The sequence below is a fragment of the Oncorhynchus gorbuscha genome, unplaced genomic scaffold, assembly GCF_021184085.1.
Source record: "Oncorhynchus gorbuscha isolate QuinsamMale2020 ecotype Even-year unplaced genomic scaffold, OgorEven_v1.0 Un_scaffold_4602, whole genome shotgun sequence".
In the NCBI taxonomy this organism is placed as follows: domain Eukaryota; kingdom Metazoa; phylum Chordata; class Actinopteri; order Salmoniformes; family Salmonidae; genus Oncorhynchus; species Oncorhynchus gorbuscha.
In genome coordinates, this window is record NW_025748587.1 from 22,501 (window position 1) to 30,000 (window position 7,500).

Below are 7,500 nucleotides of genomic sequence, written 5' to 3' on the forward strand. Positions count from 1 at the left end.
GATGGATGGATGGATGGATGGATGGGGATAGATGGATGGATGGATGGATGGATGGATGGATGGATGGATGGATGATGGGGATGGATGGATGGATGGATGGATGGATGGATGGATGGATGGATGGATGGATGGGGATGGATGGATGGATGGATGGATGGATGGATGGATGGATGGATGGATGGATGGATGGGGATAGATGGATGGATGGATGGATGGATGGATGGATGGATGGATGGATGGATGGGGATAGATGGATGGATGGATGGATGGATGGATGGATGGATGGATGGATGGATGGGGATAGATGGATGGATGGATGGATGGATGGATGGATGGATGGATGGATGGATGGATGGATGGATGGATGGATGGATGGATGGATGGATGGATGGATGGATGGATGGATGGGGATAGATGGATGGATGGATGGAGGGATGGATGGATGGATGGATGGATGGATGGATGGATGGATGGATGGATGGATGGATGGATGGATGGGGATGGATGGATGGATGGATGGATGGATGGATGGATGGATGGATGGATGGATGGATGGATGGATGGATGGATGGATGGATGGATGGATGGATGGATGGATGGATGGATGGATGGATGGATGGATGGATGGGGATGGATGGATGGATGGATGGGGATAGATGGATGGATGGATGGATGGGGATAGATGGATGGATGGATGGATGGATGGATGGATGGATGGACGAACAAACAAACAAACAAACGAATGAATAAATGAATGAACTATTCAATAAATAACTGAATCCCTTAATCAACCAGTCAGTCAGACAACAAACCAAGAGATCTATTGGTCTAATGGATGGCCATTGTTGTCCCCGTCCAGGTGAAGTGTGACCACTACTGGCCGGCTGACCGGGAGGATCTGGATGGACTATGGAGACCTGGTGGTTCAAATGCTGTCTGAGTCTGTCCTGGCTGAATGGACAATCATGGAGTGGAAGATCAGATGGATGGTGAGTAACAATCACAAACAATCACCAGAAACAATCATTCAAACAATCACCTCAGAAACAATCACCTCAGAAACAATCACCTCAGAAACAATCACCTCAGAAACAATCACCTCAGTAACAATCCCTCAGAAACAATCACCTCAGAAACAATCACCTCAGAAACAATCACCTCAGTAACAATCAGCTCACCTCAGTAACAATCACCTCAGAAACAATCACCTCAGAAACAATCACCTCAGTAACAATCACCTCAGAAACAATCACCTCAGAAACAATCACCTCAGAAACAATCACCTCAGAAACAATCACCTCAGTAACAATCACCTCAGAAACAATCACCTCAGAAACAATCACCTCAGAAACAATCACCTCAGAAACAATCACCTCAGTAACAATCACCTCAGTAACAATCACCTCAGTAACAATCACCTCAGAAACAATCACCTCAGAAACAATCACCTCAGTAACAATCTCCTCAGAAACAATCACCTCAGAAACAATCACCTCAGTAACAATCACCTCAGTAACAATCACAATCACCTCAGAAACAATCACCTCAGAAACAATCACCTCAGAAACAATCACAGTAACTCAGTAACAATCACCTCAGTAACAATCACCTCAGAAACAATCACCTCAGAAACAATCACCTCAGTAACAATCACCTCAGAAACAATCACCTCAGTAATAATCACCTCAGTAACAATCACCTCAGAAACAATCACCATCAGAAACAATCACCTCAGAAACAATCACCTCAGAAACAATCACCTCAGAAACAATCACCTCAGAAACAATCACCTCAGAAACAATCACCTCAGAAACAATCACCGCAGATAATATGGCAGCTTCTCTGTTACTGTCACTCTATTGAAAGCTGTAGCCCAACTGAAGAGCTCATTAGGACGACCTGTTTTTATATAAACCATCAGTACCAAGACATTCTAGACCTAGTGTGGAGGTCCGACTTTATTTATGTTTAAATGTATTTATTTATATTTTATTTAACCTTTTATTTAACCAGGTAAGTCAGTTAAGAACAAATTCTTATTTACAATGACGACCTATCCCGGCCAAACCCAGACAACGCTGGGCCATTTGTGCGCTATCCCGCCCAATCCCGTCCGGTTGTGATTCAGCCTGGATTTGAACCAGGGACTGTAGTGTCATCTCTTGCACTGAGATACAGTACCTTAGACCGGTGTGCCACTCGGGAGCCCCCAAAAGGGAGATACCCTGCATTTCCTGTCCTGAACATCCCTCATCTTGTGTCTCTTCAGGAGGGTCGTCCCAGCTTCCTCGGGTGGTGAGACACTTCCACTACACGGTGTGGCCAGACCACGGGGTCCCGAGACCACCCAGTCCCTCATCGAGTTCGTACGGACCGTCCGGGACTACATCGACAGGGCCCCCAGCACTGGAGCCACCGTTGTTCACTGCAGGTAGGTATGTGGAAGGGCCACGTGTGTGTGTGTGTGTGCGTGTGTCGTGTGCGTGTGCGTGTGTGTGTGCATGTGTGTGGAGGGTGTGTGTGTGTGTGTGTGCGTGCGCGTGTGTGTGGAGGGTGTGTGCGTCTGTGCGTCTGTGCGTGTGTGCGCGTGCGTGTGTGTGTGTGTGTGCGTGCGTGTGCGTGTGCGTGTGTGTGTGGAGGGTGTGTGCGTGCGCCTGTGTGTGGAGGGCGTGTGTGTGCGCGTGCGTGTGTGTGGAGGGCGTGTGTGTGCGCGTGCGTGTGTGTGGAGGGCGTGTGTGTGCGTGCGTGCGTGCGTGCGTGCGTGCGTGCGTGTGCGTGCGTGCGTGTGTGTGTGTAGATACCAGTGTAGATGTAAACTTAGCGGAGTCAGAGGGTTCATCTCCCATCAGAAAGAGTTTCTCCCTTGGCAGACGTCAGTCAAAGAGAAGACCAGCAACGTGAGAAAATGTATTGAGGCCGGTTTAATCATTGATCAGCTCCGTACATGAGACTCGTCCCCTCGCAGGGAGTAACGGATGACATGTAATCCACTACATATCAGGGATTACAACAAAAACAGTAACTGTAATCTGTTACCAGCTAAAATATTGTAATCAGATACTTTTGAAAAACTAGATGATTACTTCGAGGATTACTTTTAAATTAAAAAAAAAAAAAGATGTTTGCGAGAATAAAACAAATCTATTCTCACTTCTGTTTTCTAAATCAGCACTTAAATGTAAATGTTCTCAATGACGTTCAAATCAGTGATGAAAAAGTTTAAGTTTGTTCCGCCTGAGAAAAATCAGAGTGGACAAATGATTTAGAGTTTGTTCCGCCTGAGACACCAAATGAGTCTGACCACCAATCAGAGACCACTATGATGACACACCAAATGATGACCACCAATCAGAGACCACTATGATGACACACCAAATGATGACCACCAATCAGAGACCACTGTGATGACACACCAAATGATGACCACCAATCAGAGACCACTATGATGACACACCAAATGATGACCACCAATCAGAGACCGCTGTGATGACACACCAAATGATGACCACCAATCAGAGACCACTATGATGACACACCAAATGATGACCACCAATCAGAGACCGCTATGATGACACACCAAATGATGACCACCAATCAGAGACCACTATGATGACACACCAAATGATGACCACCAATCAGAGACCGCTATGATGACACACCAAATGTGTTTGATGGATTGTGGGAAAAGAGCAGGATTAGGCTTTTGTAGGCCACAGTCCAAGCTGTGTCTTCTAATGGTACGACTGCTGTCGGCATTAAAGATTATCCAACATGAATAATCGCTTGGAGGTCAGGATGACATCAGTGGTGTCGTCTACGGAGATACAGATATGACTTATTACTGATATCTACACAGAGCATTGATGTGAATCACACTGCTGCTCTCTCATTTAGATATTTGTGCCTTACAGATTGTGGTTGATGTGGACGGCTGTTCACAAATCTAAATGTGTATTTGAACCCAATAATAGTTGAATTTAAGTAGTTTAAGCTGCCTGTCAATCACTGTTTTTGAAACCAGTGGACAGTCAGTTAAAAACGTGCTCTGGCAACACCTGTAGATCCCAGCCTATGGAATAACAGCTGTATAGTGTGGATCCCAGCCTATGGAATAACAGCTGTATAGTGTGGATCCCAGCCTATGGAATAACAGCTGCATAGTGTGGATCCCAGCCTATGGAATAACAGCTGTATAGTGCAGATCCCAGCCTATGGAATAACAGCTACATAGTGTGGATCCCAGCCTATGGAATAACAGCTGCATAGTGTGGATCCCAGCCTATGGAATAACACCTGTATAGTGTAGATCCCAGCCTATAGAATAACAGCTGCATAGTGTGGATCCCAGCCTATGGAATAACAATAGTGGATCCCAGCCTATGGAATAACAGCTGTATGGTGTAGATCCCAGCCTATGGAATAACAGCTGTATAGTGTGGATCCCAGCCTATGGAATAACAGCTGCATAGTGCAGATCCCAGCCTATGGAATAACACCTGTATAGTGCGGATCCCAGCCTATGGAATAACAGCTGTATAGTGTGGATTCCAGCCTATGGAATAACAGATGGATAGTGTGGATCCCAGCCTATGGAATAACACCTGTATAGTGTGGATCCCAGCCTACGGAATAACAGCTGTATAGTGGATCCCAGCCTATTGAATAACAGCTGTATAGTGTGGATCCCAGCCTATTGAATAACAGCTGTATAGTGTGGATCCCAGCCTATGGAATAACAGCTGTATAGTGTGGATCCCAGCCTATGGAATAACAGCTGCATAGTGTGGATCCCAGCCTATGGAATAACAGCTGTATAGTGTGGATCCCAGCCTATGGAATAACAGCTGTATAGTGTGGATCCCAGCCTATGGAATAACACCTGTATAGTGTAGATCCCAGCCTATGGAATAACAGCTGTATAGTGCAGATCCCAGCCTATGGAATAACAGCTGTATAGTGCAGATCCCAGCCTATGGAATAACAGCTGTATAGTGCAGATCCCAGCCTATGGAATAACAGCTGTATAGTGCAGATCCCAGCCTATGGAATAACAGCTGTATAGTGTGGATCCCAGCCTATGGAATAACAGCTGCATAGTGTGGATCCCAGCCTATGGAATAACAGCTGTATAGTGCAGATCCCAGCCTATGGAATAACAGCTGTATAGTGCAGATCCCAGCCTATGGAATAACAGCTGTATAGTGCAGATCCCAGCCTATGGAATAACAGCTGTATAGTGTGGATCCCAGCCTATGGAATAACAGCTGTATAGTGCAGATCCCAGCCTACGGAATAACAGCTGTATAGTGCGGATCCCAGCCTATGGAATAACAGCTGTATAGTGCTATGGATAACCAGCCTATGGAATAACAGCTGTATAGTGCAGATCCCAGCCTATGGAATAACAGTGTGATCCCAGCCTATGGAATACAGCTGTATAGTGTGCAGATCCCAGCCTATGGAATAACAGCTGTATAGTGTGGATCCCAGCCTATGGAATAACAGCTGTATAGTGCAGATCCCAGCCTATGGAATAACAGCTGTATAGTGCAGATCCCAGCCTATGGAATAATGGAATAACAGCTGTGGAATAACAGTGTAGATCCCAGCCTATGGAATAACAGCTGTATAGTGCAGATCCCCAGCCTATGGAATAACACCTGTATAGTGCGGATCCCAGCCTATGGAATAACAGCTGTATAGTGCAGATCCCAGCCTATGGAATAACAGCTGTATAGTGCAGATCCCAGCCTATGGAATAACAGCTGTATAGTGTGGATCCCAGCCTATGGAATAACAGCTGTATAGTGCAGATCCCAGCCTATGGAATAACAGCTGTATAGTGTGGATCCCAGCCTATGGAATAACAGCTGTATAGTGTGGATCCCAGCCTATGGAATAACAGCTGTATAGTGTGGATCCCAGCCTATGGAATAACAGCTGTATCCCAATGGGAATGTGGATCCCAGCCTATGGAATAACAGCTGTATAGTGTGGATCCCAGCCTATGGAATAACAGCTGTATAGTGTGGATCCCAGCCTATGGAATAAACGTGGGGCTTTAATCTAATTCAAGCTGATAAATAAAATAAAAACCCAGAGACCTAATGAACACACGCTCAAACTCACACACTTTGGATAGACTTAAAGAGACGTTATGTAGTTGCTACATCCATTTTTTGTATTTATAAATGTATATTTGTATATATCCACTGATTCTTGAATAATATAACTTATAAATGCCTCATGAGTTTAGTTCAACTGTCACACTCCCATCAGAACCCAAAATATATGCCTGCCCCCCCATGTTTGTCAACATTGTGAATGTAAACAAACACTGTATAGCCTCATAACATGGTTAAAACAATCATTGTGACATCATGGAGGGTCAGTCCTCGCATCCATAGTTCTGTCTATTAACCTGAGAGTGGTTACATTTCTCCAGGCCCGTCCTTCAGCCTTTTCACCAAAGCAGAGGCGGAGTGTCCATTTTGTTATTGTTTCATCTGTGAATTTGCCCTTCAAAACAGCTGCATATTGTCAATATATCAAAGCGTCACCAACGAAAAAGGTCAACAACAGGCCTATAAGAAACGCAGCACATGCCAAGCATGTTTCACGTGTAAATAGCACTTTTCAGTAGTGCTCAAACTACGCCATTCCATTATTTTTCAAATCAATGAGCCCAATCAGTCCTCCAGGGCTAATACGTCCTTAGTTTTGATCGATAAGCAGGATGTTTGCCTCTTCCTCTGTCCTTTCAGACCTTAGTGACTTTTCACAATGAGGGAATGTTTGGCCTCAGGTTAAACAACCAGGCTGATCTATACTTCCATATTAACAAGTCCTATTCCTGAAGACCAAGAGGTATAACATTTATTGGAATGACTGGAATTCTGATAGACTTTGGTTTTTAATGTATGAACCTGGCTGATGGTGAACTGGACCACCCTCAGCTCTATATAGACAGAAATGAGATGAACCTGGCTGATGGTGAACTAGACCACCCTCAGCTCTATATAGACAGAAATGAGATGAACCTGGCTGATGGTGAACTGGACCACCCTCAGCTCTATATAGACAGAAATGAGATGAACCTGGCTGATGGTGAACTGGACCACCCTCAGCTCTATATAGACAGAAATGAGATGAACCTGGCTGATGGTGTCTGGACCACCCTCAGCTCTATATAGACAGAAATGAGATGAACCTGGCTGATGAACTAGACCACCCTCAGAGACAGAAATGATGAACCTGGCTGATGGTGAACCACCCTCAGCTCTATATAGACAGAAATGAGATGAACCTGGCTGATGGTGAACTGGACCACCCTCAGCTCTATATAGACAGAAATGAGATTAACCTGGCTGATGGTGAACTGGACCACCCTCAGCTCTATATAGACAGAAATGAGATGAACCTGGCTGATGGTGAACTAGACCACCCTCAGCTCTATATAGACAGAAATGAGATGAACCTGGCTGATGGTGAACTAGACCA

At 45.1% G+C, this 7,500-nt stretch overlaps 1 pseudogene; it reads left to right on the forward strand.

The window, feature by feature from the left end:
• LOC124028658 overlaps window positions 1-2,431 on the forward strand; it is a 24,175-nt pseudogene extending 21,744 nt beyond the window's left edge.
• Window positions 2,432-7,500: the final 5,069 nt, after the last annotated feature.